The sequence below is a fragment of the Mirounga leonina genome, unplaced genomic scaffold (assembly GCF_011800145.1).
Source record: "Mirounga leonina isolate KUSES-001 unplaced genomic scaffold, KU_Mleo_1.0 Mir_93, whole genome shotgun sequence".
NCBI classification, from domain to species: Eukaryota; Metazoa; Chordata; class Mammalia; order Carnivora; family Phocidae; genus Mirounga; species Mirounga leonina.
In genome coordinates, this window is record NW_023270854.1 from 19,601,579 (window position 1) to 19,614,240 (window position 12,662).

Genomic DNA, 12,662 nt, shown 5'->3' on the forward strand with positions numbered 1-12,662 from the left:
TAGATTTAAGCTCTGCTTTGGGCCTTGGCCCTGGTTCTGGGACAGCAGGAAACATCCTACTCAATATACGATTATATTAGTGTCATACACTGTGATTTATTTTCTTCACTTGAACTCACCAAATTCTTCCTGTCTTCTTATCCCATGCTGATTCAGACTGAGGTGGTGAGTTAGCAGTTTCCCAGGCTCACAGATGAGGCACCTAACCCTGGCCAGGCATCCACAAAAATGCATCCCAAAAGCCATAGGCAGGATGTAAGGGAAAGGACAGTCATAACATAGGTCTGAACCTTGACCATGGGTGAGTGGCTGACCACCTGAGACCATAATCTCTCTGGTTCTTTAGAAATCCGTTCTTCATTTCTAGAAAAATGATCTGGAATAGATTAATGCTTTTCGAACTTCTTTTGAATAACAGAGCCTGTTTTTCAAACTGGCTGGTGAAACTTAGATCCTCCTTAATTCCCAGCTAGAGTCCTAAAGACATTTACATGAATTATGGGGACTCCGTAGTACAAAATTTGAGACCTACAGAAGTTGTTCTCCTTCCAACTTTAAGATTATTTTGCATATGGCTGCCTCTGGGAAAACAGAGCCTGCAATTAGCACACAACTTCATGTTTATGTTTATCCCACTCCCTAAGTGTCAGTTCGTACTGGGCTCATGATCAGTAAGGCCATCTCCCTGTGCATTTTCAAATTGTTATGGAGGCTTGCAAAAGTAAAAGCTTATAGATGCTTATGTCTGTTGCATTTTTTGCAAAGTTAACACTCTGAAAACTGCTAGAGCAGGCATTTCCCAGTGAGTTGGACACTGGTCTCTTGAGGGGTGATCTGAAACAAAGAGCATCAGGGCCAAAAACATTTTTAAAATATAGTAGTCCATGTTCTCCTCTTGGAGATTCACTAAGGGCTCAGAGCAGTTATGTAGCAAAGGAACATGTATAACTTTACTTAACTCAGTATTTCCTGAGCATTTGACCACAGAACCCATTGTTTCCCCATATAATATTTATTAACATCCCACAGAAATAGTGTTCCCTTGAATACGTTTTCCAAATAATTTGCCTTTTGTAGAGGTCAATGCACTTTTCTGTAAAGGGCCAGATGATAAATATTTTAGGCTTTGTGTGTTTCACTGACTGTCGCAACTACTCAACTCTGTCAGTGCAGCACAAAACCAGCCATTGCCAATATTTAAACAAATGGGAGTGGCTGTGTTCCAATAAAACATCACTTATAAAAATAGTGATACAGATCTGGCCTGTGGGCTGTGGCTTGCTGACCCCAATTCCTCCATTAAACTAGTGAGATGTATTCAGATGAGTGAAGGTATAATCGCAAATAGTGAAATCATAGCTTAATTCTTTTGTGATTTATCACTAGAATTTTGCTAATAACTTTTGGAGAGCAAGCCACTGAGGATATCAGTCTTCCCCAGATCATCTTGAGATTTGGAGCAGGCTAAATGACTCATTTCATGCTGCTTACTTTACCGGATATTTATCTAGCTGTGAAATCTCTACCCAACTAATGATCTATGTTGCTTACTATCAGCTAGTTTCACTATGATGAGAGACAGGCAGCAAATAAGAAACGTAGTCACCGCTTCAGAGTCAACTCAGTTCTTGTACCTGAAATGAACCATCCATATTTTTCAAGCTCACAGAGGGAAAATGTCACACATATAATCAGAGGCATTCAGTCAATCTTGGCCATTTCTTTAATAGTTTCCTATAATTAAATACCATATTAGTTATCTATTATTACATAACAAATTACTTGAAAAACTTGGTGATTAAAATAGCAAATATTTATAATTTCAAAGTTAGTGTGGATCAAGAATCTCAGCAGCTCAGCTTAGTTCTCTGGCTCTGGGTCTCTGACAAAGCTGCCATTAAGGTGTTGGTTGGGGCTGTGGTCTCAGCTGAAGATTCAACTGGGGGAGAATCTGCTTCCAAGCTCATTCACACAGCAGACCACAGGTCCTCAAAACATCACTTTACATATGGCCCTCTCTGTGGGGCTGTTCATCATCTATCAGCTGGATTCCTCCAGAGGGAAGACCGAGAGACAGGGACAGAGAGAGACAGAGAAAGGGAGAGAGATTGAGCAAGCAGCACAGAAGCCAGAGTTTTTCTGTAGCATGAGCTGAGGAGTGACAAAAACTACCACTTTTGCTATATTCAGTTTGTTAAAAACATGTCACTGGATCCAGCTCCATTCCATATGTGTTACCAGCAGGAGGCAGAGACCATTGGAAGCCATCTCAGAAGCTGCCTACCCCATACATGACCTTCACCTAAGGCGTTTTTGTTATTTCTCTCTGGTCTTGAGTAGCAGAGGAAGATGTCACAGCCATAGGAAAAGCGTTAGACAGTGTCCTTATGAGAGCCTAAGATGAGCGGAAGAGAGAAGGACTGCACGTGTGCACGTGCAAGATGATGGCAAGGGCTGGGGAGGGAGAAAAGAAAGACAAGGTGAGGGGCGCCTGGGTGGTTCAGTCATTAAATGTCTGCCTTCGGCTCAGGTCATGATCCCGGGGTCCTGGGATTGAGCCCCCCATCGGGCTCCCTGCTCCACGGGGAGCCTGCTTCTCCCTCTCCTTCTGCCCCTGCTTGTGTTCCCTCTCTCGCTGTCTCTCTCTGTCCAATAAATTAATTTTAAAAAAAATCTAAAAAAAAAAAAAGAAAGAAAGACAAGGTGAGAGGTTATGGAGGTATTTTTCTAGAGCAATATGTTCTCACTTGAAAGAGAAGGAGCAGAGTAAAAGCAGCCTGGTAGAGACCCAGCCAGCTGACTCCTTCACAGACTCCTTCCCATTTCTGCTCTATCACAAGCATGCCTCCCCGCCCCCTTCCTGCTCATTTCTCAGTTCTTTGGGTTAAAAGGCCCCTGAAGGACAACAGACCACATTCTCTAATCACCCACACATATTTATCATTCAGTAAATATGATCTATTATTACTGAAATCATTGGATGAAGTTGTATAATTTTGGTCATCCACCTGGCCAAAAAAAAAAAGGAAAAAAAATCAGCAAATCAGCTCCATGCTAGGTACCAAAGGGGAGACAATTATATATCTCCTGCTTTTGAAGATCTTATATTTCAATTATGGAATCAAGATAAACATATGGAGACACGTTAAAGTTAAAGATTTAAATAACAGTTCAAGGTAACAATAGAAGAACTATCATAAGGCAGCATATGATTAATTACCAGCTGAATTATATACAATCCATTACTATTGGAATTCAAGGGAGAGAGACTGATCATTGTGACCATATTGTGAATCAAATGAGAAAGATTTGGAGAGGGACAGGAAAGGAAGGGCCTTCATTCCAGGTGGATAGAATAGCATGAGTAAAAATAAGACAGTGAGGCAGGTGTTATGGGGGAACAATGAGTTAACCAGTTTGGAGAGTGGGTTTTTGGAGGCGAGGAGTCTGAGATGAGGTAAATGGTAAGTCAGACAGCCATGCAGGAACAGGTTGAGTTTAATTATCTAACCTGTGCTCGGTCCCCGAGGCAGATGGCTTGCCAACAAACTTGCATGAATTACCTTCTATTAGAATTTTTAAAAAGGGGTAAGTTCCAGGTTGATTCACTGAACATCTTGGGCTCACAATCCGTGCCTGTCTTTTAATAGCAAGCGGTGGCAAATGGAAACGGTACCTGTGTCTCCATAGCAGCGACTCAGAAAAGCCTTGATGGCATCCAGCTGGGAGAGACTGAGCCATTGTCACCCCCTACCGGAAGATGGGGAGGCCCTAAAGAGGAGAAGCATAGCTGTCGTTTCAAGAGCTGGGTGTCCTCAGCACCAGGAGATCCCGGCTGAGGCAGAGTGGCAAGGACTTGGCATATCATTGATGGCAAGTCAGGTACACCTCACACTCTGCCAGCTCAAAGCCAAAGAGAACTTGGCATGAGGGAGAAAGGTCCCAGAACCTTCAGGAAAGGCCTCAAGAAATCTCTACTGATGTGGAATCTAATTCAGTCCCCCCAAAACTTCCTACCTGTTCCTTAACCTCTTGAAATCCTGTCTGCTCATCTATAAAAGAGAGATTAACAGTATTACCTACATCATCCATAGGGTTGTTTTGAAAATCCAGTGAGTTCCGCATGCAAAAGGTTTACAGAGTGACTTACAAAAAGTTCTCAATAACTGTTAGGGACTGCTATTCTTGGTGGTGTTTTTCTATCCTTCCTGGCCTTTCCATATCTTTGACTGTCACAAAGCACATAACAAAGAAGTAAGTGGTAAAATTACTGTTTTCTCTTAGAGGCAGTTCATTTTGAAAGACTTGGAAGGACCAAAAGAAGGTTGACCCTTGAATGTCTCTGGGTCTTAGAGTGTCGGAAAACATCTGTCCCCCCGCTCTGATCCCTGCCTTCTTCTTCTCTCTTCACCAAAATACATTTTGAGGGCTATCCCTGGGTCAGGCATTTTGTTAAACATTTCTAGCATTTCTAGGCTCTGGACATGCAGACTCGAACCAGGCCAACAACGAATTCTTGGTTTTTGAGGGGTAGATGATCATGTGCAGGTGTGCATTCAGAGAAGTGAGTTAGTAGGGTCTCTCAGCAGATAGACAAAGATGGTTTCACTTTAAGAAGGAAGAAGACGGGGGTACCTGGGTGGCTCAGTCATTAAGCATCTGCCTACGGCTCAGGTCATGATCCCAGGGTCCTGGGATCTAGCCCCGCATCGGGCTCCCTGCTCAGCGGGAAGCCTGCTTCTCCCTCTCCCACTCCCACTGCTTGTGTTCCCTCTCTCGCTGTGTCTCTCTCTATCAAATAAATAAATAAAATATTTAAAAATTTAAAAAAAATTTTAAAAAAGGAAGAAGACGAAAATATGTGGCCAACATGTACACTTTGGAAGTAAATTCCAGTTGCGTGTCTGGAGCGGCAGGGGGCAGCTGCAGGAGGCCAGAGGTGGCTGGCTGGTAGGCAGGCAGCACAGGGCTGGGGACCAAGGCCTCCTGACACAGGGCAGACAGGCAGACAGCAAAGAGCACCTCAGCGCCACAGCCAGGGACCTCATTTCTGCACCTGGTCTGGCCTCCCAACCCCATTGGCTGCTAAGTTGCAGGGAGGGAGAGTGCCCTGACAGGAACGGGACCCATCTTCTTCTAATTATTATTCTATGGTATCGTGGGCAGGACTCCCATTTAATGTATTCTGACTGGCAACAATGTGCTAAGTGTTCTGCAGACCACAGAATGAAGCATGGCTGTTGGCTGTTATGCAATGGGCTGAAATCTTAATTCTATAGTCACGAGATCCTCAGAGAGCAAAGGGAAGGCTTAGAAGTCCCACGGGTAAATGTCAGGATGGTAGCAACTCAGTCTCACACTAGGTGGCCTTGACCTAAGGTTCTGTCTAGAGGACCCTCTTTGGGGGTGTCCAAAAGAACACCAATTTCTTTAAAAAAATTTTTTTTAGATTATGTATTTATTTCACAGAGAAATAGAGAGGGAACACAAGCAGGGGGAGTGGGAGAGGTAGAAGCAGGCTCCCCGAGGAGCAGGCCCCATGTGGAACTCAATCCCAGGACCTTGGGATCATGACTTGAGCCAAAAGCAGATGCTCAACCGACTGAGCCACCCAGGCGCGCAAGAACACCAATTTCTAACACCTCAGGAAAGTCTTTTCAAATGGGTGAGCATTCAGAAATTACCTTAAAGAGTTTAAGGAGTTAATTTGTTTCAGATATCCAGGATAGGCAGACTGCAGCAAGAAGGGACCCCACAACAAATGATGACCAATAATAACTGGAAATATCCCATTCCCTGTTTTGCTAATCAAGTGACTAGGAGGTTAACAGTTGACGTGAGCTCAGTCCAGACTTTCCCCCGCATTTTGGCATCCCAAATTAGCAACAAGTGTCATCAAATATACGAAATGGGAGGAATTCCAGAGGAACCAAATCATTGCTCTCTAAATAGATGGAGAGAGGATGTAGTGAGGGGTCAGAAGTGGAGAGGACAGGCACAGGAAACCTTTGTGGTGTCATTTCTGTCCCAGAACAGGATGCCGGAAGGAGAGGGGTCAAAGCAAAGGGAAGTCTAGCATCACAGTACAAAACCTTATCAGGACTGATTGGATTTTAATTGTTTCATTCTTTAGGACAAGTGCTGCGTGATCACTTAGCCATTGAATCTCTATTGTGTTAAAATTTTTAAAGTTTATTTTTAATTTAACGTCAATAAATGAAAGGTTGAACAAAGGTAGGGGTGGGGGCGACATGGAGGAAGAGTTTGTTAAAGTTAAATGATTCAAAACAGCTACAAAAACTGAGGGACTTCTGTGTAGGGCTCTCTCAAACTAATTTTCCCACTGGACATCTGGCTTTTGATTCAGAGCCCCAATTTCTGGATTTGGTCCCACTCAGATTCTCTGGGCCTCCAGTCTTACCAAGTCATCTTCCCCAAAGGCATTTATTTGATAAACTCTAGCCACACTCTGGTAGAACATAAAGAAGAAGATCCTTCCGTCAACCAAAAAGAGGGAGTCAAAACTCCCAGCATTTCCTGACCTGCCTGAGGTTCCCCTCACCTCTGATGCTTAGTTATCACCAAGGGATAATTAATAGCATCAACCCCTCAAATCTATGAAGAAACCACAGAATGACATATCCCTTTAGGAACTGAATTTCCTGTGAAAGATCCCAGTCTCTATCAACTAGGCAGAAAGAGCTTATGGCTTATGTAATGCCACCCAGAGTCCTGTGACCCCATGTGCAAGAGTGCTGGGGATTAGAAAGAATAGTTCATAAACATGTCCTTGGAATATGGAAACTCTCAGCATCTGAAAGTGTTCCCCCCAGGTAATGCAGCATATTCCAAATTCCAAATTGCATTTGAGTTGTTGAACTCTAGTCCTGAGAACCTACTCTAAACCACCCTCCACTCCTTCATGGAGCATGAGAAACTCCATCTCGGGCCTGTCTTGTCCTCACGTTTTAAGACCAGGATGACAAAGAGTTGAGTGTAAGTATGACACAAGATGGGAAATGATGGGCTCCATGTAATGGCTGGGAACCCCACCTTCTCCCACAGGAAAGCAGATCTAACCACTCAGCTGTAGAAGTAGAGCATGGCCATTTTCTCTAAGAAAGATAAGGATACCTGGACTGTCTTTGGAAAATTCATCCGTTGTAACCTCAATTCTCAGACTGGTTGATGGCAAAGATTTGAGAAGGGAAAATGTCATTTATTCATTCACTAAATACCTATCGGATACCAACTGAGGGCCAGGAACTCTGCTAGATGCTGGGAATACAAGAGTCAACAAGACAGACGTTTGTTTGTCAGCCCCTATGGATAAAAACACAATAAACCAATAGAATAATTACACACTATGATAAGTGCTATGAAGGTAACAACAAGGGACTGAGGCACAGGAGGTAATCCTTTAGCTAGGTGGTCAAGTCCTTTTTGAAGAGGTGACATTTAACTTGAAAAAGATGAAAACATATGTTCTAGGCAAAAAGAAGGGAAAGATAGAACAGAGCATTGCAGGGAGAGCAAACAGCATGATCACTGATTGCCTGGAAGTGAGGAAGAGCTTGTGTTCCAGGAACTGAATGAAAGAAGCACAGTGGAGGGTGTTTCTGATCCCAGGGGAAGAGGAGTAGGAGCCAGATCAAAGATGGATTTAAAAGCCAGAGTGAGAAGTTCAGATTTTATTCTTCATGGGGTGAGAAGTTACTCAAGAGTTGTGATTAGGGCTTATTAAATGGATGAAGGGGAATGATGTGATACAATTAATATCTCTTCATTAGTGCTTCTTTGTTGAGAATAGACTGGAAGGGTGAGAGGAAAAGCAGAGAAACCAGCTGGAAGCATCCAAGTGAGGGGCGGGGGTGGGAGCCTGGATTAGTGCTTGGCAGTGGATTGGAGAGAAGTGATATAACTGGTTTAAATCAACCAGGTGCTTGATCCAAATAATGCCAAATTCATTTTACTGTTATCTCTTCATGTATTACATTCAGAGCATTTCTGCATAAAACCACATAGAAAAATAAGAGGGGAATAAACAATTAAGGGGTAAAATTTGATAAATTATAAAACTCTCCGCCAGTTGAATTTCCAAATATTTTCCTGAAATCCATCAAGATTTTTTTGCAGAGTAACTCTTGTATGTAGGAACATCTCTGGACTGAAATAACCAGTATTTGTCTTTGGAGAGGTGCTGCTTCAGTCAAAATGGCCAACAGATTATGCAACAATCTGAGGTTTAAGTCAACCAAATGTGGAGAAAATCTGGAGCCCTGGTATGGACATCTTTCCAAAATGCTACTAGTTTAATTATGAATTGATTTACAAATGACATTGTCTGGTATGGTAGTTTAAAAGAATCATCATTTTAAAACATCTGCCAAATTTTAAATGGTATTTTTTCATGAAAGTACAAAGACAATTTAATCTATGATCATGAAATTGTCCAACTCACATATCCAGATGAAGACAGGGGAAGATTTTTAGGGACAACTGGTGGACCACACCTGACCTTGGTTCTTGTACTGTTTGCTCTTCTCAACCTCATTCTCCCTCTAGTTTGGTTTCTCCAAGTCCCGTCACAAAGATATGTAGAATATTATTACAAAATGTTGTCACAGAACCTTTAGTTATCTTGAAAACATTACTGGCAATATTGAAGACTTTTATAAATATCTTACATAATGTCTGCTTTGCCTGGAAAGGAAAGTTGTCTTTGATTAAAGTTTGAAACGCTTACTAAGATGGAACACGACACAAATCATACTTTTCTAAATTAGAAATTTTAAAATCTAAGAATATCTACTGGTTCATGTTTCTGGATATTCTTTGATGTTATTCTTTCTTTACTTTGTTGAGATATCCAGACCAAAGCTTAAAGGTAATGTATTCAAATTTTATGGCTCCATGTTTTGTTTTGTTTTTTAAGATTTATTTGTTTGAGAGAGGAGGGGGAGTGGCAGAGGGAGAGAATCTTCAAGCAGACTCCCTGCTGAGGGTGGAGCCTGACACAGGGCTGGATCTCAGGACACATGAGATCATGACCTGAGCTTAAACCAAGAGTCCGAAGCTTAACCAACTGAGCCACCCAGGTGCCCCGGCTCCATGTTTTTTATGACCCTGTTGTTCATGTTTCTACTCATGTCACCGTCATCATGGCTAATGAATTAGTGACTCAATTTTTTTTCAGCTTTAACATAGAACAGTCTAGCACTTGTTAACAACTAATTAGCTCTTCTCCCCCTGAAACAGAATCTCCTTGGTTCTGTTAGTTTTCATCTTCGTTGGTTAAAACTTTCATTACAGGCCTCTTGATAGGATGCTGACAAGCCAATGAATTGTTTGCCTTTGGTCAGGTGTCCACCCTTTGTCCAATCAGCTGAGACCAGGATATAGTAGAGAACCATGGCCAAAGAATGAGTAAGGAATCTCCTAGGGCAGCCTTGCTTAGCAGGGGCTATAGACACAAGTCCTTAGAAGAATTTGTGGTTGTGATAGGTGTTGGAAGTCTTGGCCCATGCCATCGATGGTCTAAGGACAGTTTATTACAAAATAACCTCTGACACATGCCTTTTCGTTGGCGTGTACACCAAAGATAGCAGTATAATGAAGCTCCACGAACTGAAAGGATCAATGAGTTGGTAATAAAAAAAATTCAAATTAAGGATTTATATGACTGTCTTACAAATAATTTTAGGCAAAGGAGCCTTGAAATAAGTTTTGCTGATTAATAGAAGAAACCATTAAATATTGTTTCATGGAGAGATCACTGGTGTAGGAATCAGAAGGCGTGGTTGGTTTTGGCTCTGAGACTCTCCCTGTGATCTTGGAAAAAGCCCTTCAGTTTTCTGGCCCCCAGGGTCTTCCCTAGTCTATAAAATGAGTGTTGTAATGGATTATTTCTACCTCTGAATCATCCTTGATCTGAAATTTGAGTAACAGAGTTGAAAATCAAAATGAGATAATAGATGAGTTAGTGGGGAAAAAAAAGCCAGAGGGAAATTAACAGTTATTTACAGAGTATTTATAATGATCTTCCATGTGTGTTTATATAAAATGTATGTATAATTTCTTATATAAAATAAAAAAATATATATGTTATATTCTTATTCCTCAAAAAAGCACTGAGTTTCTCCACATTTTACAGAAGACAGGAGGGAATTTAAGATACCTTGCCCCTAGCCATATAAATTGTAAACAATGGAGATGACCCAAATTTATCTAGATCCCCCCTCCCCGCAACAAATGCTTTCCATCACACATGCAGGGAGAAATTAATGCTTAGGGAATGGTAAGGCAGGTAAAAACAATGTTTTACGGAGAAGTAACATTAGCATTTTTACTATAATGAGGTAGAGACTGGGTTGAGATTTTTGGAGTGTGACTCAGAATTTGAACCTTTGCACTGATTGTTTTCACTCAGATTTTATGAAATCTGTAGGTGTGTGAGTTAACGATGAATGCTTCAGCACTTCCCTGGCCATGCATAAACATCTACATGCAAAACAGCAAGGAGCGCTCTGTTTATCACAGCTGCAGTCAAGCCAACGAAACTGTTTCTACCATTGAGGATAAAATTTGTAAAACTCTCTCTCCCAAATAACATAACATAAAATAAAATAAACCTCGTGTGTGATCGCCATCCTTTTGGGTTACCTGCTCAATTGCCATATTTCTATTAGGTTTCCTTTTAAGTTTCTCAAAGGATGGAGACACTAAAGGAGAGACAGGCTCAAGGTTTTTCAGTGTGCAAGTTCCTTTAAATAACCCATCAGCCAACAAACCAAATAAACCAAAACACCAGATTAAAGCAGCATAAGAAGTGTTTGCCTCCTGTTTAAAATATGCACCTCTTTGTTCACACAAGGCAAATAAGAATGCTAAGTGTAATGGAAGTTAACCAACTAAGATATTTATATAGATCAGTGTTGTGCAACTTTTCAAAACCCTATCCCTTTGGGAAAAAACCAAAATATTTGTCACAGCCCTATCTGTACATGAGGAGCTGCCACCAGGTGAGAATCAACATTGAAGGTTTTATTGAACTTAATTTCTAAATAAAAATATACTTTTGATCTTTTTTCAAACCACCCAGAAGTGTGGATATACTCTTTCCAGGAGAGCTTGCCCCTCTGCACTGACAATTGCTGACAACTGTGACCTTCTTTAACCAAGTAATCACATTGATTTTCTTACACCCTGTGAGGTTGGGAAGTAGAGTATATGTTGATAAATTCATTTGAACACAAGGAAATGAGGCTCAGAAAATACAATCACTTTTCCAAATGACCCAGTTAGTAAGTAGTGCAGCCACTTACTCACAGGTTAAGTCCTTCCCATTATGCTCTCACTACTCTGGCATACTGCGTGGTTAACCAAAGCAAGACTCATATAGGTGAAGATGGCATTTGTTCTGTGAACAGGACTTTGTAGATGACTGTGCTAAGAAATTGGGTAAATTCTTCTGATGCCAGCACACTACTCCTTTGAAGAACAATGGTCCATGTTTGCTTCCTTTCCCTCTCGGAAAGTATAAAAATTCACTACAAATGTGACTGGGTAGTTCCCTGATGTGCTTCTAGAGTAGTCTATCTAGAATTTATCTCTGTGTTATTCTGAGACCAGATTTATATGTGAGTAAGTAAAGCTGAAGAGTCACAGTGACCTAAGACAGATCTGGCAAAGGTGGATGATATGAAGATTCTATTGTTTGTTTGCTTGTTTTTTTGTATTTCAAACACAAGCAGAGAAGACACCTTGTCCCTTTGGGGGTGATTTCAGTGGCCCTGGCCATTCTTTCTGCCATGTTAATTCTCAGTTCTCCACTGATCTGTGTACAAATGAGCTGCACGTGTATACCAAGATCTATTTCCATTCTGAAGTTAGTCCTTCCAGGGAAAATTTAACTTACAGTCGCAGTGTCCCAACTGGTAAGGTTTGGAATGCAAAATCTTTCCCAATAGATTTTATTTCTGATGGGCCAGGGCAGCCCAGTTGCTTACCTCCTTAAAGGCTGGCACCTGCTTCTCCCTGTGTCCATGCTATTATTGCTCCGGTCCTTGGAATACTCTACCTAGTCACCCCTCTGAGACTTGAGCCCTTCCTTGAACTATAGCCCTTTTGGCTGGGGCCAGGACACCTTTCCCTTCTCTTCCCGCTTTCTTACTGAGTTGCTAGAATTCTCCTACCCTATCACCACCTACTGGAAGGCATCTCTTCTAAGAGGACTGCTAACACCTCAGAATCACCTGGCTCCACGTTGTCTGTCCCCTGTCCTCCAGACCCTTTGGCTCTCAAACTCCTACTTGCCAAACAGGCAGCCCTTGCCATTGACAATTAGCTGTGCCCCTCCTGAGCTTGGACCCTGTGCTATATACTGCCAATTAGTTCTCATCAGGGACAGCTTCTGCATGTGTGCTAGTTTACCCAGTCCCCATCTGAGCAGGCACTACTATCCATCCTGCTCCTACCAAGCCTGGATTGGGAGGGTCCAGCATGTCTTAGAACAAATGAAAGATTCCTATATTCTCAACCACCCCCCCAAACAAAACAAAACAAAACAAAACAAAATACCTCTTTCACCCTAAGTTTTGCCTGCAATTCTACCTATCACAGTTTTTAATCTTTAAGAAAGAACTTACAAAGTGGCAGGATCT